Source organism: Macaca fascicularis, chromosome 13, assembly GCF_037993035.2.
Source record: "Macaca fascicularis isolate 582-1 chromosome 13, T2T-MFA8v1.1".
In the NCBI taxonomy this organism is placed as follows: domain Eukaryota; kingdom Metazoa; phylum Chordata; class Mammalia; order Primates; family Cercopithecidae; genus Macaca; species Macaca fascicularis.
In genome coordinates this window covers 117,029,569-117,054,841 of record NC_088387.1, presented here as the reverse complement: position 1 = coordinate 117,054,841, position 25,273 = coordinate 117,029,569, and the positions used below count along the sequence as shown (strand labels likewise).

At 38.9% G+C, this 25,273-nt stretch overlaps 1 long non-coding RNA gene across 6 annotated transcripts in view; it reads right to left on the bottom strand.

Annotated features, from left to right (window-relative positions):
* LOC102140924 (uncharacterized) overlaps positions 1-23,968 on the bottom strand; it is a 64,592-nt gene extending 40,624 nt beyond the window's left edge. For 3 of the 6 annotated variants that reach the window (XR_001484683.4, XR_001484684.3, XR_012421806.1), the window contains exons 1-4: positions 23,781-23,968; positions 14,878-15,012; positions 13,596-13,823; positions 10,086-10,202 (exon numbers count right to left, since the gene is read on the bottom strand). This is a non-coding gene — a long non-coding RNA (uncharacterized lncRNA). Of the gene's footprint in view, positions 1-8,521; positions 8,706-10,085; positions 10,203-13,595; positions 13,824-14,877; positions 15,013-23,590; positions 23,665-23,780 lie in introns of those variants that run through there. The other 3 variants (XR_012421807.1, XR_012421809.1, XR_012421808.1) reach the window with 2 other exon arrangements.
* Positions 23,969-25,273: the final 1,305 nt, after the last annotated feature.

Sequence of the window (25,273 nt, the reverse complement as noted above, 5' to 3'; positions counted from 1 at the left end):
ACAAAGAATGAGTATAAGAATGAGTATCTAGAATAGATGAAATCTTAAAGCTCAATAGTAAAAGTACAAACGTTCCAATTACAAAGTGGGTCAAAAGACATGAAGAGACATTTCACCAAAGAGGATTGTGTGAATGCTCAATAAACACGTGAAATAAAATAAAGTTCAAGATCACTGGCTGTTAGTGCACTTGTGCCTCCATAATAGCACCCATCATTGACCGGCAGCTTAAACAGCAGACGTTTATTTTCTCACAGTTCTGGGGCTGGAAGTCCAAGATCAATCAGGATTGAATTCTCCCGAGGCCTCTCTCTGGGGCTTCATCATGGCCACCCTCCTGCATCCTGTGCAGATGGCTGCCCCTCTGGATATGTCTCCCTGGTGTCCTTATCCCTCTTCTTATAAAGGCTCACATCAGATTGGATTAGGGCCTAAACCAGAGACCTCATTTTGACTTAATTACTTCTTTCAAGGACCTGTCTCCAAATAGAACCACATTCTTATATATTGAGGGTTAGGGTTTCAACATATGAATTTTGGAGAAACATGATTCAGCCCATAATGTTGGCCATTAGTGCAATGAAAATTAAAACCAGAGTGAGACATCACCACACACCTATGAAAACAGCTAAAATAAAAAACAGTGATGACACCCAATGCTAGTGAGGAGGCTGATAAATGGGATCACAAATACCTGGCTGGTAGGGCTGTAAAATGGACATGCACTCTGGAAAAAAAGTTTGGAAGGTTTTTGTTTTTCAATTGTTGTTTAGCTAAACATGCAACAATCGTATAAACTCAGTAATGCACACTTAGGCTTTTATCCCAGAGAAGTGAAAAAGTGTGTTCATACAAATACCCATAAACAAATATCAAGGATTGTTTTATTCTTAATAGCCAAGAATAAGAAGCAACCTAGATGTCCTTAAACAGGTGACTGTTCAAACAAACTGTGGTGAACTCTACTGTGAAATATGACTCAGCAAACAAAACCAGCAGACGATTGATGCAATCAACCACCTGAATTCCTCTTCCGGAATTTGTGCTGAGTAAATAAAACCCCTCCCAGAAGGATTGTATGTAACATTTGAAACGTGTTTATAACGTGTGAAATAAGAAAACTGTAGAAATGAAAAACTAATTACTAATTGCCAAGGGTTACAGAGAAAAATGTAGGCAGGGAGCAAGGGGGTGTGGTAAAGGGCAACTGGAAAGAACTCATGGGGTGGAAATATTCTACTTCTTGGAAATGTTCTGTATCACTGGCTGTGACACTGCCGGACAGTTATTCAAGATGTTGCCTTCCGGGAAAATTCGGTAAAAGGTGGAGGATATCTCTGATATTTATGTGTTAACCTACAAATATCTCCAAATTAAAAATATAATTAAAATATCCTTGATTGTACAAGGAACTACTACAGAATGTACTTTAGCAAGAAACTGACCTCACATGGAAGAGAGCATTATTTTCCTATACTTTGAAATATTTCAGAAAAAAACTTCTAGAGAAAGGACACGTTTATCAGCTACTAACTTTAAAACAAAACTTGTAGGATTATGCTGTCAGAGAAACTTTGGAGATTTTCCAAAATTCTTATTTTACCAAACCAAAAAATAAATGACAACTTGGAGTAAATGTATATTCACCAAGATCACACAGTGAACGGGCAACTAAGCCAGGATGACGTCTCCCAGCTCCCTGGCCACAGCGACTGCCACCACACCACACTGTTTGATTTGGCTAAGCTTGAAAATTAACTACTCTTAAATTTAATATACAATATTTTTCATTTTAACTAGTTAAGTACCTACATAATGGCTTTCTCTGCATTGGAGGCCGATATAATTTGATGGATATTAGGGAAATTAAAACTTTGAAAATCCACAGCCAGCCTAGTTGGGGATACAGTGAGGAAGTGTTAGGGACAGACACCACCTGTAGGTTGTATGAGGCCAACTAGGGTGATGCAGGGACTCTGAAAGGCACACAGCTCTGTAGCTGAGATGAGCCACTACAGCTTCACTGTCACCAGCTACACAGTGAGGGAGTTGGTCAAGACCTATATTCTCAACGTGCATTATCCTGCTTTATGCTGGCACATACAAGATCTCTACCATGACTCCAGCAAGACGGGAGACAAAAAAGGGAAAGTGAGACCATGGCTATTACTTGAAGAAAGCTGTTTGTTACAAAGCAAAAGGGGAAGACCTTGCTTGCCTATAAATTGATGGTAAGAAAATGTTGACCTACATTGACTTTTAATTAATGTCTAGAACTAAAGTCTTGTAATTTCACTAACCATTCCTAATAAAAATACGTACACAAATCTAATTCTGCCTGCTATGGCACATATGGGACAGCTATGCTCCTCACGGCCTCTGCAAAGGATGTGATGCCCAAATTCAGTGGGAGAGAAGTTTCTAGGATCTATGTACATAAGCTCCAAGCTTGAGAAGACTGGCCTCAGTTATCCTCTATGTTGTACCTAGGTGCCATAAGCTCATAGTTATTTTCCATAACCCTTATGCTCTGTGAGCAGTTTACCTATGCTCATTATTTCTTATCAGGACCTTTACATTGAATACAAGGAGAGCAGTCTGTTACTCAAAGGAACACACACAGAGACGCACACACAGCAGATGCATACATGGGCACACACACACACACACACACAAATATACATGCAGATGCACACAGAGATGCAGATACAGATGGGTACACACATCCACACACACAGATGCACACACAGATGTAGATGCACACACGGGTACACATACACATGCACAGGCACATACACAGATGCAGAGGCACATGGAGACACACCTACAAACATACGAATACACACAAGTACAGATACATACATGGGTACACACATGTATGCATAAATACACAGATGCAGATCCACACAAGCACACAAGCACATACACATACACAGGTACACACAACTGCAGATGTACTTGGGTACACACACATACACAATGCAAATACACAGATGCAGATGCACACAGTTACACACACATACACAAACACACAATTTCAGAAGCACATGAGTATCTACACATATACACAAATACACCGATACAGATGCACACAGGTACACACTCAGATACACAAACACACAGATGCAGATGCACACAGGTACCCACACATACACATGCCCAAACACACAGATGCAGATGCAGACAGGTACCCACATATACACATGCCCAAACACACAGATTGCAGATGCAGACAGGTACCCATACATACAAATACACAAATACACAATTGCAAATGCACAGAGGTACCACAAACACACACAATGTATACACAGATGCAGATACGCATGAATACACACACACATCATTGTGAAGTGTTTATTTCTAAGGTTTTTTGTTCACTAAATATGCTGTGCCAAATACTCAATGAACTCACAAATTGATACTATTAAATGAAAAAGTTTTAAGCAGCTGATTAACATTTCTCCATTTACCCATTCATGAGATCCAGTTATGAGTTAATATTAAGTACACAGTAGAGTGAAATTTACATTGAAAATGGAAACAGTAAGCTTTAGCACGGTTGAAAATCTTTTCTATATGCTATGGAAGGAGTGTTCCTCCATAATTTATACACTGAAATCTTAACCCCAGTGGAATGATGTCAGGAGCCATGCACTTTGGCAGATCATTAGGTCATGAGGATGGAGCATCCATGAGAGGGATGGGGGTCATTATAAGAAGAGAAACAAGAGACCTCGCTCTCTCTTCTCTGCCCTGGGAGATGACTGTTGATGAAGGACAGGGAGCGGAACCACCCCAGGCTCTAAGTCCTGATCGTCCTGGACTCCCCAGTTTGCATGACATTTGAGAAATAAGTTACTGTTGTTGAAACCATCTATGGTATTTTGTTAGAACAGCCTGAGTGGACTAAAATGTAAACGCAGAAAGTGAGGGGTGAATCACGACTTGAACTCCTGTCTGCCTAACCCCAAGGCCCACATCCTCCTCTGCCATCTTGCTCCCATAATGTGCTCTTACTAAGGATCTTCATGTGCCAGGCACTGTGGTATCAACTCACCTCTCTCCAGCGTCAATGCCGTTTTCTGAATAATACAAATAAAATTACTAGACTCTTGTTTTCTCTAAGCAGAATGAAAATGGGTAGGTTACTGAGATGACGAATTATTTAAAAATGACCTACACTCTGAACTTTCACCTGCTTTGTATGCGCTGCAAAATGGTATTTTGGGTACAGGATTATGTTGCATGAGTGTCTTCATGAGCATTAATATTCTCTTTGAAAATATGGCTTTGTTGTTCATTATCTTTGAATTAAGACTAAGTCTTTCATTTCTTTTTTCTCTTATCTTTTCTCTAGCTAAAAAAAAAAGAAAGAAAAAAAAAGAAAAATCTCAACCATTAAAATACTCATCTTCCAAGACAGGAATAATAAATCTTGAAGTGGTTCATTAAATATCAAACACTTATTTCAGTTGTTTCTTCTGATTTTGGAATGCACTTTATACAAAATGCCTCTAAATGGTCAGTTTTACTGATTACACAGTGTTTATACTTGAAGGAAGTGATGATTTTGTCACACTTGCTCTGTCTCATTCAAAGACAGTCATTTAGTAACAGGCAAATGGGGTGTAGCACCCTTGGGGGCAAAGTAAGCAGGTTAAAAACGGTAGAGAAAATGGGAAATTTGAGTCATACTTTTGTTAGCCAATGTTTGACTTCCAATTACCAAGATCTCCTGCGAGCTGACTGACATGTACATGTACACAGAACTGTATGTAATTCTACGAATAACACAAAATGGTCCTATGAAGATGGGGGATACTGAAAGCCCTCATAAGTGTGTGGCACTTGGGTAAACTTTTCAAGCTTCTGACAGTCATTGACAAGATACCCTGTCTGTTCTGACCTTGCAAGGCTGCTACTGCTACACCCTCACCTCGGCACTTTTGGGCTCACTACTCACTCTCAGACTTTTCAAGAATGTTATGTTTCTACCATCACAGCTGTGCACTAACTGTCTTCCTGGCTAGAAATCCTCTTCCTCAGAATCTAGCAGGTACTTCCTACTCATCTTGCAGAGTCAGCTCTGGCTGTTCTTCCATCTTCCTTCTCCTGATAGCCAAATCGGGCTTTGCACCTTGTGATTTAATGAATGCAGAATCTGTATGATAATGATTTTGGTGTGTCCCCATCTGACCTCTTCAGAATTCTGTGAATTCTTTAGGAACAGGAGGTGTTTTTTAAAAACTTTCCAATGCCTGAAAGCATCTAATAGATGATCAGTTACCATACGTTGAATTTAATTTGTTAGATCGTAGAGTAGAAATCCAACCTCCATCTACTGACACAGAAGTAGCACCCAACCCCCTTTCCTATGCATTTTAGTTGGCCTAAAACAGACCTTTTCCTGCCAGCTGATGCTTATGTATCTTTAGGTATGAGAAATGTAAGCCTATAGCTTTATACAGTTGCCCAAAGGCTGAGGGCTCAAGGAAAGCCAGAAAGGGACAGAGTTTATCTGGTTAGCCACATGAACACCATGAATATCAGTTGGCAGCCTGAGTTCCCGCCTTGGTGTTCTTATCTAGTACAGGATGACCAGCTGGGTGAGCTAATTAGCCCTGGAGTCTTGCTTATCTTCTAAGTCAGCCAGCTCCCCCCCATACACCATCAATTCACAGCTGTAAAAAATGCTATAGCACGAAAGAAAATACTTCACAAAAAAATGTGCTTTGTAGATTTTAATAAGGATTACACATGGCCTGTGAAGGAGAATTAGGCAGAAAACACAGGAGCGGTGTGTGTCCTGCAATTAATGTGGTTTTTGTTGTTTGTGTTTTTGTTGTTGACACACAGATCAGGAGAGATTTGTGTCCAGAGAATGATCAACGTAAAAGCCAAACGTTTTCTGCATTTTGATCATATTCTCTTACATTCTTTTCAAAAATACACTAGAGGTTATGCTTAAAAGAGATCTTTGGATGCAATCATCTATATATCTCTTAGGATATTCCCAGAGATTGCTTTTAAATGTTCTGCCCTTATTTCACATGCCCTTAGAAAATAAATGATAGTGGTATAGAGTTAGGAGGAACCATGGAGTTCATCTGACCTGAGCTGCTCCCCTCTACATTTTCCTAAAAATGGTGATGCAAGTTAAAAACAGTAAATTACAATATAAAATTATTTCCTTTGAAAATGGAATAGAAAACTGCAGAGATGTAAATGGTGCACATTTGCCCTAATGCAAAAATTGCCAACACGTAATTCATATTATAGCCTGATTGTAAGTTGCGCACTTAGATGCCTCTTGAATAGTGGAGTTTAAAAAATAAAAGCAAAACAAGCCATTAAATATGGCAAATGGCTTTCTCTATTGATTTCTCTTTTAATCTGTTAAGTAAAGCAAATTCCAAGACAATTTCTATTATGCACATATTTGATAATTACTTGAAGAATTATGAAAGAATATAAATTGAAATATGAAATATGAATTTGAAAGAAATTTTTCTTTAAAAATGAAAGAATATAAATTAAATTACATCAAGCACCTCATGCAGTAGACTATGTCCTTTATGCTTTTATTTATACTACCTCATTGTATATAAAAGGTTCATGTAAATACTAAGGAGGATGGGTTTGTTCCCATAATATTTAACTTTTGTCTACACATTTTATAGTTCACATTAATTAGTCAAAGTGAGATTTTCCAATCTCAATTTGCCTAACATGGAAATTAATGAAAGCTTTTATATATTTTATTTCAGATATTTAAAAAATTATATTGACTTTGCAATTCAACTTGCAGAGACTACTTCATAAGGAAACGAGGAAGAAAAAGACAAGAACAAAAAAATCCCACTTTCCTCTTTTAAAAACGATCATTATTTAGGCTATAGATTATTCTATAAAAATATGTACCAATTAAGTATGCATTGCTTTCATCCATATAATTTGTATTGATTGTACAAAAATGAAACTCTGTATGTAAATATAAGTACTTGATGCACTTTGGGCTTGAAAACAGCAATGAGATACACAGACATGAAATAGGAATGAAATGAAGAACAAACACAAACCAATCAGAGATTACATTTAAATATTCTCACACCTTATGAATCAGTGAAAGGCACTGTATATACTGAACAGAGCTGTGTTATTATAATGTAATATAAATACAGTTTCCAAACACTTCTATGGCCAGTTACATGCCAAGGATGCAAATTTGATTAATGTAAACCTGATTACTATGCTTTGAGAGAATTTGTGGCTTGGTGGAAAAGAGTTAAGGATTTGGACAAAGATGTCCTTAAAATAACTATTATAATGGAGGTAAGTACACTTGTGAGATGGTGCACCTAGACTTCTCACTGTGGATGTAGCCCTTCAACTGAGACCCAGGGGGCCTAGGACTACCACAATCAACCGCAAGCAGTGTTCTTTCTTTCTTTAATTTAGGAAGGCTTCTTGTTTGGGCAGAATGCATGAAGACACCACTGTAAGAAAATAAAGATCATATTTTCATGTAGTTTGACTTTACTGAGTGGGCGTGGCCTCCCTAGGATGGCTGCCGCCTTCCCTGTTTTTTCTTGCCAGGTTGACCCCTCCTGGATACTCGAAGGGCCTCTACCTGTTCTCCTATCTGACTTCTGTCTCTGCAGAGCCCATTCCTAGCTACTCACTCAAATGTTGCTTCTCACTAAGGCCAGACCCGGACCATGCCTGGGTCCTGAACCAACTCTCTACAGTGTCTCCTGGGAAGAAAGGGTCTCTGGATACCAAACTTTATCACACCTCAGCTGGGACCATGTGCCAACCACTTCCTTAACTCAACAGTTTAGACTGGCATTCACTGCTGGCCTCTAATTCAATAGCACGCATAGTTCCAAAATCAATAAGTCAAATATACTTGTCTTAAAAAAAAAAAAAAAAAGAAAAGAAAAGAAAAAGAAAAAAAAAAAGAAAAGGCTTTTGCTTATTAGGGTCAAAGTATAATCAAATGAAGACCAGGCCTGAAGAATCCCTGAACAGACAAAACCAGTGTGGTGTCATAAATAATTTCAACCTTGCTTGATTTATAAACATAAGCAAAACTTAACTTATTTCTTATAAATACCTACATTAAAAGAAAAAACAGAACTCAAGCTCAACCAATCAGAAGTAGCCAACAAACCTATAATTATGGAACTAGGGACTTTTCCCAACGGGATATACGAATTAAGGCCACTGTATACCTGTAACCAATCAAACATCTTCCTTGCTTTATTTCCACGTACATCCTATAAATGCCTCCCCCTCGGTGGAGCTCTTGAGACACTTCTGGTTTGGAGCTGCCTGATTCATGAATTTTTGTGTGTTTACATTAAAATTTTATTGTGCCTCAATTTAACATTAGCCTAACATACATCCTGTGCATAGAAAAAGGCTACACAGAGAGACCCTTTCTTCCTTAGACAACAGGGGACAAAAAAAAGAGAGAGAGAGAGAGAAGAAAAAATAATTAAAGAGATCCTTTTACCCATGAAAGTTTTGGAGGAAGATACTTCCTGTGATTCAATGCTGTAGGTATGCAGAGATATTTGAAACTGATAAAGCCAGGAAGTTGCTGATGGGAAGTCAGATTTCTTTATGGATATAAACGTCTTCCTGAGAGAACTCTGACTAGAAGAAGACAGTTGTTCATCTGCAACTTAGGAGATATACTGGGGAAAATGAACAGTCTTTCCATTAGACATGCAGTGGGAAAAACCAAGGGATAAAGTCAACGACAAAGCAAAGTTTTTTAGGTGGATGTGGCATTTTAGAATTGCCTATAATAAGTGGAAAGCAACAGATGATGTAATTTAAATTTCTTCTCAAACTGAAAGCAGGAAACGTAACATAAAGGATTGTCAGATTAATGTTCTTTACATACCTGGTTTATTTTAATCCCTGCTATATTCTTAGGTGATATTAATGCACTTTATAAGATTAAATAAACTGAGGTTAAGGAAAAGTGTGTGTGTGTATGTATGTGTGTGTCTAGTGTCTGTGTGTGTGGTGTGTGTGCATGTGTGTATACAAGCTCACATGGCTGATATGCTGGGGGACAGTGTTTAACTGTAGGTCTGTCCAAGCCACTCAGGGTAAAATAAATTACACCAAAGGCCACAGCCACCCTGAAAAGTTTGGTGCATCATGTGACGCACCTTTCAGCCCCCTCTTTTTTTATCTATTTAGACACATGATATTTAATAAAGAAATTAAAGTAACATTTTAACTTCACTTAATCTTATATAATAATTGATAGCAGCATTTTTTTGAAATAGGCAATATGCCTTAAAATTATAGATGATGTATGCCATTTTTCACCCAGAAGAATACTGCTCCCAGGAAAGTGTATCTATGCTCTATTCTCAATCCTACTTTCTCTTGGGCTCCCTCTCACTTCCATCTTTCTCAAAGACGTTGGTTTCATTTTACACTTAAAAAAAACATTTATGATTCTACATTTCCCCACTCTCTTACTTCCTCTCATCAGAGCCACCATCCATTGTGTTTCAAAGTAGTATCTGGCAGAAATTGTCTTTCCCCTTATCCTACTGAGGATCAGCACCCACCAGTATCATACCATTTCTTTGATTTTCTTTCCTTGTTATATCCTCATTAATGGATAACAAAAACAAATTAGCTGAATGCATTATCTGGTAAGAAAGATGCAATGTTACTGGAAAGATAACCAACCATTGTACACTAGATAGAAACATTGCCTGCACCAATTTTTTGAAAGTACTTCACTATTACACAATAGCCAAGATTCTCAAGTCACCTGCCTCTACCTCTCTTAACCATAGACACTTATGTCCAAAAGCACCTTCATTTGGCTATTCAAAAACAACTTTAAGTCCCAATTCCAAAAGGAAACTCAACGGGCCCACCAAAATAGCTCCTTTTCCAACCAGTTAATGGCTCCGTCATCCGCCCAGTCACTCAAATTCGAAACCTCCAGCCTTGTTGATTCTTTCCTAACTGCCCCCTCTGTCCAATGTATCCTTTAGTTTATTGTAATTTTCCAGAAAAGTAATTTACAAATATTGTCTTACCGCTCAATTTTCATCTTCATATTAGCTCAGGTCTTCTTCACTTTTAAACTAATCTGATCAACAGCCAGCAACTATGTTTATAGCTTCCAATCTCACACCTTTCTTCTCCTGGAGTTGCTGTTTAAAATACAAAATTGAACACACATCATTTCTACTAAAAACTTAGTTGACTCTCATTGCTGATGATGTAAGGTTTAAAATCCTCAATAGAGCACACAGACTCTTACACTCTCTACTCAACTTGCACATGTAACTCCAGCCACTCTCTCCTCTAAGTATCCTATTCTTCAGCCAGCCATGCTGAACAGCTTCCTTTCCTGACAAGTGAATAGCATTTATCCATCTCCAGAAAGAGACCTAGCAGAGTTCTAGACACAGAGACACTCAATGTTTATTAATGTAAATGGTATATTTGAATTTTCCACCTCTCCAGCTGGACGTGGCTTTTCTTTCTCAAATTTTTATGTTTATCTGTGCCTCTCTGACAAGTGACTCTCAAGATTGGAGAGAAAAAAAGTTTCTCTGTGCATCTTTCGAAAGAGTTGGCCATTGATTCCTGTAGCAGGTGGTGCATGGTTCTCACAAATGTGGTGGACTAAGATGGTAATCAGAAAAGGAGATATGAAGAAGACAGATGTGATGTCCAAAGCACTCTGTGGGACATAGAAAATCAGACCATTTTCCCCAAAGTGCTAAGGGTCACTCTGACAGCGCTAATGAACTCCACAGGGCTCGTGGACTCAGTCATACATGATTCATGGTTTGATGGAACCACTTTATGCTTTAAAGTCAGTAAAAGCTGAATATAAAGTCTGGAATCACCACTTAATTTACAGTAAGTCCTTGGGAAAATCTTAATTAGCCTTTCTCATCCTGATTTCTAAAATAAAAATGGGGATTGCAGTTTTCACCCTGGGTGACAATGAGGGTTAGCAGATAAGGCTTAGCATAGGGTCCAGCACATGATAATAGATACAGGAAAGTGTTATTTTTAGTCTTTCAACAAATGTTAGCAGAAGAATTATATTTCAAGGTCTAATTATGCTATTGATACCAATAACCATTTTAATTATTAGGATTTTTTGGAGATACAAATTAGGTCCAGTGGAATAGATCTAAAAATATTTATATTTAGACTTATGATAAGTTTATCTTGTGTGCCTGAAAATTAATTGAAAAATGTTATCACAAATTGAATAATAATTCACAATTTTAAAACACTGAGTTTATTATTCTTTTAATCAATGAAAAATCATAGCACTTAGAGTTACAAAAATCTACTAAAAATTCAAATATTAATTTTACCCCTTAAAATCTGTATTTAGTCAAATAACTTAATTTTTCTAAAGACTGGGATAAGAACAGTTTATTATTGAATAACTACGAATACCAAAAATTGCTGGCAACTTGGTAAATTAGTGTTACCCCTTTCTTCTTCCATTCTGAATTACATTTCTCCTTAAGCAATTGTTCATAGGATTTTTCTGGAGGAAGAATTGAAAAGCGCTTTGTAGAAACAATAGTTTATTCTGGGAAATGATAACATTTCATAAATATCAAAAATTTCCAATAGAGAAGTCATTAAAAATAATTTTCTCAAGATTTCAATATTTTCTTGTTATTTTGGAAAAATGTACAAAAGCATGTTGATTTCTCTGTGCCTTTTCCATTGTGTGCATGTTTTAAAAACATGTTTGGTTATAAACATTTCCCAGTTGGCACCCTGGGAGGCTTCTCGCTTGTTTGAGCACATTGAACAATGAGCATTTCATGGAGCTGCATGAATATTGCTGTAATCCACTTGTCTGAACATCCTGACATAAACTAAATTTCATAACAAAATAAAACAGCCATATCATAAAACAGAAAAAAATAAAACAAAATAAAAGCTCTTCAGCAGGTATATATAACTTCCCATGAGTTATTTTTCTCCTCTGTAAAATGCCAACAGTAGTTATGTCATATGGCTATTCCAGAATTTAGTTTAAATGTGCTTAAACCAGCACGTGACACCAAGTAGTAATAAATGTCAGCTAAAACACAAAACTGAGTGACATCAACTCACTGAGTGATATCTTTTATTTTAAGGCTCAATTTTGTCCTGTCCTTAGAAATTTTCCAGTAGGTGTATTGGTTTTCTTTCTTTTTTTTTTCCTTCTTTCTTTTCTTTCTTTCTTCTTTCTTTCTTTCCTTTCTTTCTTTTTTGTTTGTTTGTTTGTTTGTTTTTGAGACTGAGTCTCACTCTGTCTCCCACGCTGGAATGCAATGGCCCGATCTCTGCTCACTGCAGTCTCCACCTCCCGTGTTCAAGTGATTCTCCAGTCTGAGCCTCCCGAGCAGCTGGGATTACAAGCGGCCGCCACCACGCTAATTTTTGTATTTTTAGTAGAGACAGGGTTTTGCCGTGCTGGCCAGGCTCGTCACAAACTCCTGACCTCAAGTGATCCGCCTGTCTCGGTCTCCGAAGGTGCGGGGATTACAGACGTGAGCCACCATGCCAGGCCTGGTATGCCGCTTTTCAATTACGAGAGAGAAGCTGATAGGCTGATGATGATGTCGGGGGAGGAGTTTAGGTTCAAAATGAGAACAGGGAGCGGTGGTATGGGGAGCGAGAGGTTTGGTTTATTTCATAGTTTGTAAACACATAATATAGATATGGGTAATCTGTATATAATATACATAGATGTCATGATGCACATATTCAATTTAGAGTTTGCTGCAAGCTCTTTCACACTCTGTTTATGAAATAGAAAGCATAGAAATGATTTTTTTATTTTTATTTTTGCTAGATAAACAAATTGAGCATTCTGAGCTGAGGGAGGTAAACCCATTAACAGAGAGATCTGGAATTTAAGTCCGAGTCTTACACTGCTAAGTCAAATTTTATTTTACTCTTTACCATGGCCACTTTCTTATAAATGATTGTGTATTAATTTGTGTATATATATGTATAAATATAAACCTATTTTATATACTTGTGTGTTTTTATATTTTATATACTTTTGTGTAATTTTATATAATTGTGCTTTAGTCTCTCTATGATAAATACATATATTATTTTATAACCATATAAATATATTTGTATAAAAAGATATATTTTGATGAGTATAAGTTTTATACCAAATAAGCTGCAACTTGCCAAATTTAATTCAAGTCACATAAAACGTAATCAATAACAACATATTAACCAATATGATATAGCAGGAAAAACAAACATTTCTTTAAACTGGATAGGGTGGATGAGCTTTCTACTATAGTTTTATAGCACCTGCATGCATTTTAGATAATGGAGTTACATATTTTCTAAAAGTTTAACTATGGTGTTCTTTCTTGCATGCATTATGCTATATTAGCAAGTGGCTTACAGCATGTTAACATGCAAAATCATGTCTCTCCAGTTAGCTACAAACCCCCTTCTATTAAAACTTCCGAAGCAACATTAATGATATATTTGATTTTGAGTCCTTCATGTGCAATTTCAAAGAAAAGAAATCTTATTTTTCTACATACTCTGAAAGGCTGCTCCATACATCATGGGCTGAAGGAAGCAGGTCCTGCATCAGTGAGGTGCAAGCATGTTCTCCTGCTCTAGTTCCTCCAGTCAAGGAATGGCAACAGGGTCAAATGAGTATGACATCATGGATATGAATCTCTCCACCAATCATGAGCATAATTCCAAGTCAACCTTTTCAACGACGTACATTTTTGCATGAATTCTCTCTCATTTATTGAACCACGCTAGGAAATGAAAGGATTATGGTATTAAAGACAGAGTGATACATTCACAATCCAGGTCGTATTTCAATCTAATTTAAACCTCAGCTGAAGGCTTCTTAAGTAGACATGGCCATTAAAAAGAATATCTTTCCCAAATGGAAAGTAAAATAAATCTGATTTTATAGGAGTTACAGACATGGGTTGAAAAATTAATCCCTGGTCCTTTTTTTCCAAACCAGAAAGATTTAGGTGAACCAAAACGTACTAGGCTTTAGACAAACCTTTATTTCAAGTAAAATGGAATTTTTCTGTAAGTCCTCTGTTGTTTTTCTTATCTATTCTTTTGTACATTGGACTTGAAAAGTCCTTGCCCAGAGCTGGTGTGAGAGCTCTTGTATTCATAGCTGGAACCTTGACGGAATTCTAAAAAAGGCAACGCCATAGATGGTATTAATCCATAGTGGCGATTTCCTACCCATCACACACGATTGCATTTCACATAATTTGAATCTGGTGACGATGCCCACCTGTGTTAAGTGCTAAGCACAGGTCACAGTCAGAGGGGTGTTCTCTGGAAATCCAGAGCCCAAGGGCCAGGTGAAAATAACACAAGGAATCTGACCCAGGGGTGAGCACAGTGCAGGAATGGGGAATTAAAAAAAAAAAAAAAAAGTCAGGTGTCACTTAGATGCAGGAATAAAGAGCAAGCAAGACAAAGGTGAAAATGCCATGAGAAATCCCAGGTGGGAGCCAAGTGCTCCTGTACAGGGGTGTGGCCAGTGAACAGAGATCATCACAGTAGCAAGGAGTGCTCGCCACACAGGGACTGGATGAACTCATTCCTCTGACTTGAGCTTCACCCACATGAAGGCTATGTCTACAAACTGGTTCTGGCTTTACATGGTTCCCAATCCCTGGGAGAGGAGCAGTGCAAGAAGAAGGTAAAACACAGGCTTGGAGCTGGACTGCTTGGGTTACCATCCCAGCTCTGCCACTTACTAGTTTTGGACAAGTGGCTTACATTCTCTGTACCTCTATCTCTTCACCTATAGCATGGGAAACTAATAATACTTACTTCAAAGTCTTATCAAAAGAAACGACTTATTCCAAGAGTAGCATTTACGACGATAAGTGTTGGAAAGGTGCTTCATTGTGATGGTAGGCTGTTTCCATGAAATTTTCTCCTGCATTTTTCAGTCACGAGTAATTGCTTTTGAGAGAAGAATGTTTTAGTCTTTAAAGTTTGAGTTCCAAATGTCTTTCTTAGCAGAGAGTGTGTCTAAACTAACATTGTCACATAGAAACATTAATTAAGGAAAACACTTCACTTAAGTTAATTTAGCCCTGTTTTTCAAGGCAGAGGTATGGCAGGTCCTCAAATAATGTCATTCTGTTCAATGTTGTTTTGTAATAAAGTTTATGAGAATAAACATTGCCCCCGGCCAGTGCAACTCTCTGTGTAGGTTTTCTCCAGGTACTCAGTTTCCTCCCACATCCCAAAGTAGGGCACGTTAGGTTCACTGGTGTGTCACAGTGGCCTCCTTCTGCACGAACTGAGTGTGTGTATGAGGGCATCCTGCGATGGGATGGCGTCCTGTCCAGGGTTGGTTCCGGTCTTTGACCCTGAGCTGCCCAGACAGGCTGCAGTCACCTGCACCCCTGAACTGGAGTCACAAGATAAATATCTTATTTGTTTTTATTAGCCTTTCTTAAATGTACACATAGCTCACATTTATTCCAACGTTCAATATTAGAAGTGTTTTAGGGTCTTTATTTTTGAAGTTTGGTGATGTTTTTGTGACCAGAAGCATGCCACAGGAATTTAAGTCATGTTCATATCAATTAGCCTACAGTAATACTGACTTCCTTATACATCATTTTGCTTAAAATCCCAGTTTCCAAGAACTTATTGATGACATAAGGAAGGACTCACTGTATATGCAAACTCATATTCACCATAATGAGCAATTACATAGGCTGAATTTTAACAAACGACATCTCATTTTAATAAGTAGAACTGTACTTGATGGCAGGGGCCGTTTTATTACAGTAAAATTCAACACAGTATTTAGGAGCATTGCTCATGGATCCAATTTCTGAATTCAGCACATACTACTTTTGTGGCCCTGACACTTTTAAGCTCTCTGAGTCTCTGTTTTCCCATCATTAAATGAAAGTAATAATAGTACTTGCCTCACAAAGTTGTGAGGATCAAAAAAGATGCTACATGAAGAGTCTCTAGTATAAGTATTAGCTATTTTTATTGTACCAATTTCGAAGTTCCTGATGCTAAGCAAATTTAGCTGACTTGCCCCAAATTATATACATTTATTTGAAATAGACATTAGAGAACTGATGAGTTTCAGCTGTGAACAATCATATCAATCACCAAAATGATTATCGTATTTTCAAATCTCTTGAGACAGTTTTTATTTAGATTTTTATATTTGGAAGGCACATTGTTGAGATTGAATGATAACTATACTTGCAATATTGCCAGTGTCTGAAAAAAAAAATCCACATAAGTGGAAGGCATCAGGTCCAGACCTGCCACAGTAATTTCAGAAGGTTGGAGACTATATTGGAGACAGAATTTCCAGGACTTAAGATTGTTTATTGAGAACCAATCAAGTCTCTGCAAAACAAGCAGTCTCCAGAACTGGAGGCAGCATGGTGGGACAGGAAAAGAAACAGACGTGAATTCAACTTGAGCACTTTCTATGCTTGAATTGGACATCCTGCACAGCCCCCCTTTATCTTCCTGTCCACCAACAGGAGGCGCCAGTACCCTCTACTCACCTTTACAGCCTTGTTTTGAAGAATAAAGTAATAATGAAAGCACTGTGTAGACCCTAGAGTAACACACACTATAAAGAGTGGAGAACCCAGGCGTGGAACTGAACCAAAAGCTACGTCAGAGTATGGAATCTGAGAGCATCTCCACGCAGATCCAGGGTCCATTTCTGACCCCAGGCGTCTGAGTTAAGGCAGTGGTAAAACACTTACTATGTCATATTCAGGATTCGGTGGGGGGTAGTTAGCAAGAAGCCAGGGGAGACAAGGAGGACAAACAGCCAAACCGAGGAGGCCTAGTCTAGCCCCTTCATGAAGAGGACAATGGGTTGGTCTTTTGGCAGGGTCTTCTCCAGGGGAAGTCACCAGACCTTGGTCAACAGGCAGTAGAGGAGTGATTGGAGGCTTGGAGGTTTGGAAGTTCATACAAAAATATTGTTTGGAATAGCCAATCTGTAATAATATAACCATTCATGCCAGTCACAAAGACACTCAGTAAATGACAATTATTAGTATCACTAATACAAAACTATAATGTGGTAAAGCTACCAGTGAACAGTGGAATGAAAGGAGAGTGATGATTATAGGTTGGTGGAAGGGGAACTGGGAAAACTTTATAGGAAGGGTTATTTTTTTCATCATAACCCTAAATACATTCAGGGCTTCCTAAATTACATATATATATTGTTTATATATATTATATATGTTTATATATTATATATGTTTATATATATATAATATATAGATAGATTAAGAGATGAATGTGCTTTAGGCCAAAAAAGCCACATAAGAAAGAAAATATGCTTTGGCTTAAGATGTATTGTGTTCAAGGAGACAGCAATGTGTCTGTATTAGTCTGTTCTCACATTGCTATAAGGAACTACCTGAGACTAGGTAATTTATAATGAAAGGAGATTTAATTGACTCACAGTTTCACAGGCTGTATAGAAAGCATGACTGGAAAGCTTCAGGAAACTTACAATCATGACGGAAGGCTATGGTGGAAAGGGAAGTGAGCACATCTTTACATGGCAACAGGAGGGAGAGAGAGAATGAGAGAGAGAGAGGTAGCACTAGGGCATGAAGGGAGAGGTACTACACACTTTTAAACAACCAGATCTCATGAGAACTCTACCATGAGGCAGCACTAGGGGGATGGTGTTAAACCATTAGAAACCACCGCCATGATCCAATCACCTCCCATCAGGCCCCACCTCTAACACGGGGAGATTAAAATTCAACATAAGATTTGGGTGGGGACACAGAGCCAAACCACAACAGTGTCCGAGATAAAATTTTCCACTGAACTACACGTAGATCAACATTTGGCTGGAGGAAGAACTGGCAATAAATAGCATTAATTAATTAACTAATTTTTGTCAGCTTTATTGAGGTATGATTGACAAATAAAAAAATTATATACTTAAGATGTAAAATGTGGTATTTTGATATAAGTATAACTTGTGTAATGATTTTCAGAGTCACACTAATTAATATCTTTGTCACCTCACGATTACCTTTATTTGGTAAGAACACTTAGGATCTAAAAAATTCAAGTATACAATACCTTAACTATGGCTACATGTCAATAGTATTTAATTAACAAGAAAAATGCTTACAGGTCATCTCCTAAGTGCCAACCACTGTTTCATACTTTAGAGTTACATCAACAACAAACCACGAACAGAACCAAGGTGATACTAGAAGGTGGACTGATATTATCCTTCAACAAAAGGATGCTGCCAAGTCTTCCACTGAGAAAGCAGATCCTAAATGCCAGTCATATCTCCTAGGATAAGATTAAAGAGCCTAGTAGACCTGGTTATCTAAACCACCAAACGGGCTGACTCTGATTGGACTCTGAGGCTACAATCCATCCCCAGATTAATCTCCAGAAGGCTACTTAAAAGCTACAAAAAAGATCCAGTCAGTGTCCAGCTATAGACACAGATTAAATGACACCAAAGCTTATCCCTGCATGAGTTACCTTGTAAAAATACCAATATTTAACTTTACCAGTATTGAAAGACTCTATGGTTGATTAGTGACAGATTTGAGAAAATCTAAAGCAGAGTCCTATGTGAAAGCAGTGAAGAGTTTTCTGTAAAGAGTTTTTTCTTTTTTAAGCCAATGTACAAACATCATCAGCATTTAAATTAGACTTTGAGGACTAAAGGAGAAGTCTGAAATAATGTGGTTATTCTTGGCGCGCAATGCCTGTGCCTAGCATCTTGGGGGATACCGGTTTTGAAGACTACATTCCAGATCTAATGTCTTGGTGTTTCCATTTAGTGATTTTGAACCTCTGTGTAGTTGAAACATTGAAAGAGAGAACAAAAGAATGAAAAATAAAAATGTAAATGAGCTTATTTAACACACAGCCAAAATTCTCTGATGTTAGGTAATTGCTCAATATACCAAGATAAGCAAGAAATTATCAATTCATCATTTTGAAGTGTCTGCTAGTCTGTGTATATTATTTTTGAAATTATGTACATCTACAAAATACATCTATATCTATAAACTGGTTTATAAGCATGATTAACTTTTCTCATATATATTGTAACAAATTTTATTAGGATTCAAAAAATTGCATATTCTAGAAATGATGACACTGACTGAGGCTCTGTCATGTAGCTCACCTGTAATTACCTGTGATGGAAAAGGGCCCAGGGGCTGGCTGTGTACAATCAAGAGCCACCGATGATAAGCTGATGCATTTCTATTTGTGTGTGTGTGTGCCTGATGGCTGACTCTAACTGACACGAAAGAAAGACCCTTTCTCCCTTAGGTAAAGCATTCATGTTTTGAAGAGAAAGGCCAGCTTTTAGGCCTTTGCATCTTGGAGAAAGAGATTATAAAAATGAGACTCCCTCCCCGTATGCTGCAGTTCAAAAAGACCTGGTATTGAACAACTTAATCTTTTGCAGATCTCTTTTTATATGCTGACCTGACAGGTTCCCAGAAAGCACTGATACTACAAAGCAATTAAAATCAAACACACAGGGAGTTAAAAGCTTTTGCTGTCAAAGCAGAGACCAGGAGAAAGACGTCTCTTTTACAGCACTGTGCTAGACCCCAGAGACCAGACCAACCTGGGCCCTACAGGCTGGAAGACACTGAGGGGAACCCAGAAGCCAGCACAAGCAGAATTTGGATTAAGGTATACTCCAATTTTGGGGAAAGAAGACAATGACATAAGCTGGGCATGGATGGAACTGGTACTGAATATTTTTGCTAGAGGGGCCCTGTGTTCTGGGCATGGTCCAGATTGGGTGGTACCACACACCTGGGACAGTCAGGAGACGTCACACAGGCGCTGAGCTCTAGTCTGAATGTTCTGGAATGCTGGTCTACATCCTAGGGCTAGCAAGGCTCATCTGAATCACCTTGGAGACTTTTTAAATTAGAAGGTTCTTCTTCCTCCTTCTTAAACTCCTTCCTCCAGGAATCATAAACTAGTATATTTCAGAGGGTAACCCGAGAGTCTGTCCATATTTTTATGCATTCCCACATAACAATCATTATTAATTATTCCTCACTCTTGTCTCACTCCCCAGTTCAGTCATTCTCAATCCTGGCTGCCCCCTGGAATCGCCAGGTAAACCTGGACACTACCAATGGCTAGTTCTCCCTGCTGATGGTTGGTTTTTATTGGTTTTAAGCAGAGCCCAGGTGTTAGCAAAATCTCCCTCATGAATATTGCGTGCAATCCATATTGAAAACTGCCTCTTCTGATGCAGGAGTATCTTCAATAATATGCAGACCGAAGGGAAGTTTGCCCTCCTTTTCTAAAGGCCCCAGTGACACAGAATCTCCTTCGTCATTATGAAGTCAACTTCAATTTGGAGGGTCCAGTAGCAAAATAAAAAATTTTTTTGAAACCAGAATCTGCTTCATGGCACCTAATTGTCATGGTCCTGATTCTCCCTATGGATTAAATTGGCCCATGGGCTGTTAGAATATTTCTCTGCTTTAGCTGATGTCTCTTCTCTAGGCTGGCCACACTTCTTCATACTTCTAGGGCAGGAAGCAAGGCTGGCAGGAGATCTTATTCAATCAATACATACTTATTTGGAGCCTAGTAGCTTTCAGGTGCACCAGGCTTTAGGAAAACAGGCCAGACATGCGAGCACAGTCTCACCAGTGTAGGGTTGAAAACACATCCCAGTGGAGGCAGCTTGTAAGTGCCGGCATCCATAGTCAGCCTGGGCTCCAGTTCCAGTTATGCCTTAATCCGCCTGTCACTCCAGGCAAGCTATTTCCCTGAGCTTCAGCTCCTCCAGTCATAGAGTGGTGATAATAACACAAATATTTGTGGGGTATTATGTATCAGATAATAGAAATTCAAAAAAGGTACAATATGATATCCAATTTAGGACAAAATATGCATGTAACCCACAATGCACATTGATAATGTATCATAGGAAGTGACACTAGAAGAATTGAGAAAGGGAAAGACAGCATAGTTTTCATGAGCTTCACACCTGGGCACATCACATAAAAAAAACTGGTAATCAGGTTGGCCAATGTTCAGCATATAATACCTATTGACTCCTTGCGTAGCACTAACTCGGTGAGCTAGATGAGATAATGTGCATGCCCTTTGTGGGTCTACTATAGATATTAGCTGTCATCCTGTTGCCTCAATTGTCCTTATTCCAAAATGGACAAGACTGACTCCAGACCTGAGAACAGAGGTCTCAGAGTGCCTAAAATCCTTCTAGCTGGAAGAACCAAACTACAAGACTGTACCCTGGGATACAGATACCTACAAGTCACTGCAGGAACTGTAGAAACACAACACCTGCTTTTGGAGGAGGGTCCCTGTGTCTTCTCATTTTAATCTTCTAAGCAATAGGGTTCAGTTCTATTGCTTCCTCCCCAAACAGTTAATGGCTTTTGACCACTGTAAAATAAATCCAGATAGGTACACAGGTAGTATTGATTTACTTAACAATAAATATATTTGTAAATGTCTATGTTTTCAGTCTTGTCAACACATTATGCAATTTTCTACTTCCTTGCACTAGCTAATCAATCTTCCTCATTGGAAATACTTTCCTCTAAGTTTTGCTGATCGCTCCTATCTTTCCATTACAATGGTGCTTCTGTACCTGGGCTAGAAGTTAGAATCGACTGGAGCACATTAAACAATCCTGACACCCGTGGTGAGGTATGGTCGGTGGGGTTTTTGAAAACTGCTCATTAATTTTATTCTACATTCATTTTGAACCCCACTGCCTCACAGCTGGGATAAACCTTCAGCTCTAAGCTGCAGCCTTCTCTAATCACAGCAACTGTAGTGATGGCTCCTACATCTGAATTCTAGCAGTAATTACTTCTCAGGAACACCAACTACAGACAGTTTCACAATATAGTTATTTACAGAATGATCACTAGGTCAAATTAGGTGTACATTCTAGGTTAGATCGCTTCTACTATAGCATGTAGAAATCTTAGAAAGTGAATCCCTGAGCCTTCATTTCCTCATTTATATCACAATACGAGCACTGTATTAGATGATTTCTCAGTGGCCTCACAGATTAAGTACATATTTTGAAAGTCAGCATCTTGTCTTCTAAAATAATTTGCAATTCCCTGGAGGGCAGGGACCACATCTCATGCTGCTTTTGTTCCTCACAAGCAGTGGAGTGTTTCAGTTAAACTACATATCTTACTTTTCCTGTGCCTGCTCCATCACAAGTTTCTAGAGAAAGCTCATTCTCACCATTTCTTTGGCTGTTACTAAAAAAATTACTCACCATTCTTAGCTCCCACATTATCTTTGGAACTATCTGTTATAGGCACCATTTGTTAGGCACTACAATAATCACTTTACATCCATGACACATGTTCAAATATAATTATAATTCTGAGTGGTGGATATTATGTCGTCCAATGTTTGTTTGTGGGTTGGTTTCTAAATTAGTCCTGTTTGCATATGTTATTTTTTCAATAAAAAGAGAATTATGATAGCTTGATGGTGTGGACCTCCACTGACCAGATAAATTGGTGAAAACTATAAAAAAAAATTAAAGATCCCTGGAAATGGTACAAAGTACAAATAGCAAATAAAGAAACATCTATTCAAGAACAATTACAAAAATCAGCAAGGAAGAACAGAATCTGTCTTATTTTGAATGAAGATGGCTACAGCTCAGTGAGGTAGACTCTCCACTCCAGACTGCTGGTGCTGCCAAGCACTGGGGTCCCTTTCCCTGGCTCTCAGCTGGAGGCTGTCTTCCCAGAACATCCACATTTCTCATCTCCCCTCCAGCTACTTTGTGTTGGGGCTGAGTCTTGGGTGACTGCATTGCCCACTCAAAACATGGCAGGCTGATGACACCAGGCTCCTCATAACCCTGACCCAACTAATGAGGTGGTGATCCTAGGCCTGCAGACATAAACCAAGAGTCCCTCAGCTGGCTGCTTCACTAGCCCACCCAGCACCACCGACTAGAGTGTGATGTCACTCGAAGAGAGACTTGTCATTGTCCCAACCCAGGCTCCAGAGTCCTGGTTAAGAGATATGCTGGGGGAGAAACAGATTTAAAACAGCTCCTGATCCCTTCCCAAAGACATTGACTTCATTTGCAATAAAATAAGGAAAAAGTCAAGACCAAGGGCTTTCTCAAGAAGAATGGAGTTGTGGTGAAAACCCTGAAAGGAATTTATGAGTCACATAATGGTACAGGTTAGACCATGATCCAGCTAGCTTTCAGAAGACAGATGTACACTTGAGCCTTGAACAACACGGAAGTTAGAAGCCCTGACCCCCTATGCAGTTAAAAATCTGTGTATAATATTTGGCTGCCCCAGAAACGAACTATTAATAGCCTACTGTTGACAGGAAGTCTTACTGATAACATAAACAGTTGACTAACATAGATTTTGTAGGTTATATGTATTACACATTGTATTCTCATAATAGAGTAAGCTAGAGAAAGGAAAATATTATTAAGTAAATCATAAGAAGGAGAAAATATATTTACTATTCATTCAGTGAAAGTGGATCATCATAAAGGTCTTTACCTTTATCGTCTTTACGCTGAGTAGGCTGAGTAGGCTGAGAGGAGGAGAAAAAGGAGGTGTTACAGGTAGTTAGACAAGCATGAGCGGGGCAGGAGAGGGAGGGCTCCTTCCCCACCAACTAGAAATATCCGGTGATGGTTTGGCACTTACCACATTGCCTCTTTAAAAGTGATAAATTCGCAGCCGGTGCCAGGGAGAGGCCATTTTCGGAAGATTCACAAGTGCTGTACTAAAATGTTAATTGAATGCAGGCACCACGGAGACACAGCTTCCTGAGCGTGCGCATTAAGAGACAAAACGGCAGAGTGTGACGTTCTGAGGACAGTCCCCTGGAAAACGGAAGAAAGCCTCAGAGAGGCTTGTCTGCAACTTCCTAAACATACCGCGCATGCTCACCTCCCCAGGGTAAGAGCGTCCTTACTGCGCATGTCCATACCGCGCAAGCTCACCTCCCCAGGGTAAGAGCGTCCTTACTGCGCATGTCCATACCGCGCATGCTCACCTCCCCAGGGTAAGAGCGTCCTTACTGCGCATGTCCATACCGCGCATGCTCACCTCCCCAGGGTAAGAGCGTCCTTACTGCGCATGTCCATACCGCGCAAGCTCACCTCTCCAGGGTAAGAGGTTCCTTACTTCCACCCTAAGGGAAAAAACCATGGGAAAGGGCCCAGCGTTTAAAGTCTTAGGATGAAGGTTAAACACTGCACGTGACCTCGGTGCCCCCTTGAGTCTCTTCCAAGCGTACTTTCCTTATTTTCTTTCCCGTTTTAAATCCTTTTAAAATAAACTTCCACTCCTGCTCTGAAACCTGTCTTGGTCTCTTTCTGCCTTGTGCCCCTCAGTCAAATTTCTTCTGAGGAGGAGGCAAGAATTGAGGCTGCTGCAGACCCATGAGGATTCGCCATCAGTAACTCGGATACCTTCCACCGGTTACAGAGGCGTTGGTTTTACTGTCTCATGGGTGGCAGAGGCAGAAGAAAAACCACATATAAGTAGATTTTTTTTTTTTTTTTAATCATAGCTCATACCTGTGTTGCTCAAAGGTCAACTGTAGATTAGAACAGCTGGGTAGAGTCCTCTTAGTGTCAGAAAAAATATCAAAAACTGACTTCACAGCGTGGTCAAAATGGTGAAACCTCCTCTCTACCAACAATACAAAAAAAAAAAAAAAAATTAGCCGGATGTGGTGGTGTGTGCCAGTAATCCCAGCTACTCAGGAGGCTGAGCCAGAAAAATTCCTTGAGCCCAGGAGGCAGAGGTTGCAGTGAGCCGACATTGTGCCACTGCACTCCAGTCTGGGTGACAGTGAGACGCTGTCTCAAAAAAAAAAAAAAAAAAAAAAAAAAAACAACTGACCTCAGAAACAGATTCATCCAAGAAGCCACAATCTCTGAAGAAGAGATACAAATGGTCAATTAGCACAAGATAATATGCTTGGCATCATTAGTCATCATAGAAATGTAAGTCAAAACCACAATGAAATACAACTGCACTCCCATTATGATGGCTAGAATCAAAAAGTCAGATAAATGTTGGCAAGAATCTGGAGAAATTGGAACACTTGTGCATTACTGGTAGAAATGTAAAATGGGGTAAAATCCTTTGGAAAACAGCCTGTCAGTTCCCATAGTAATTAATGGTTT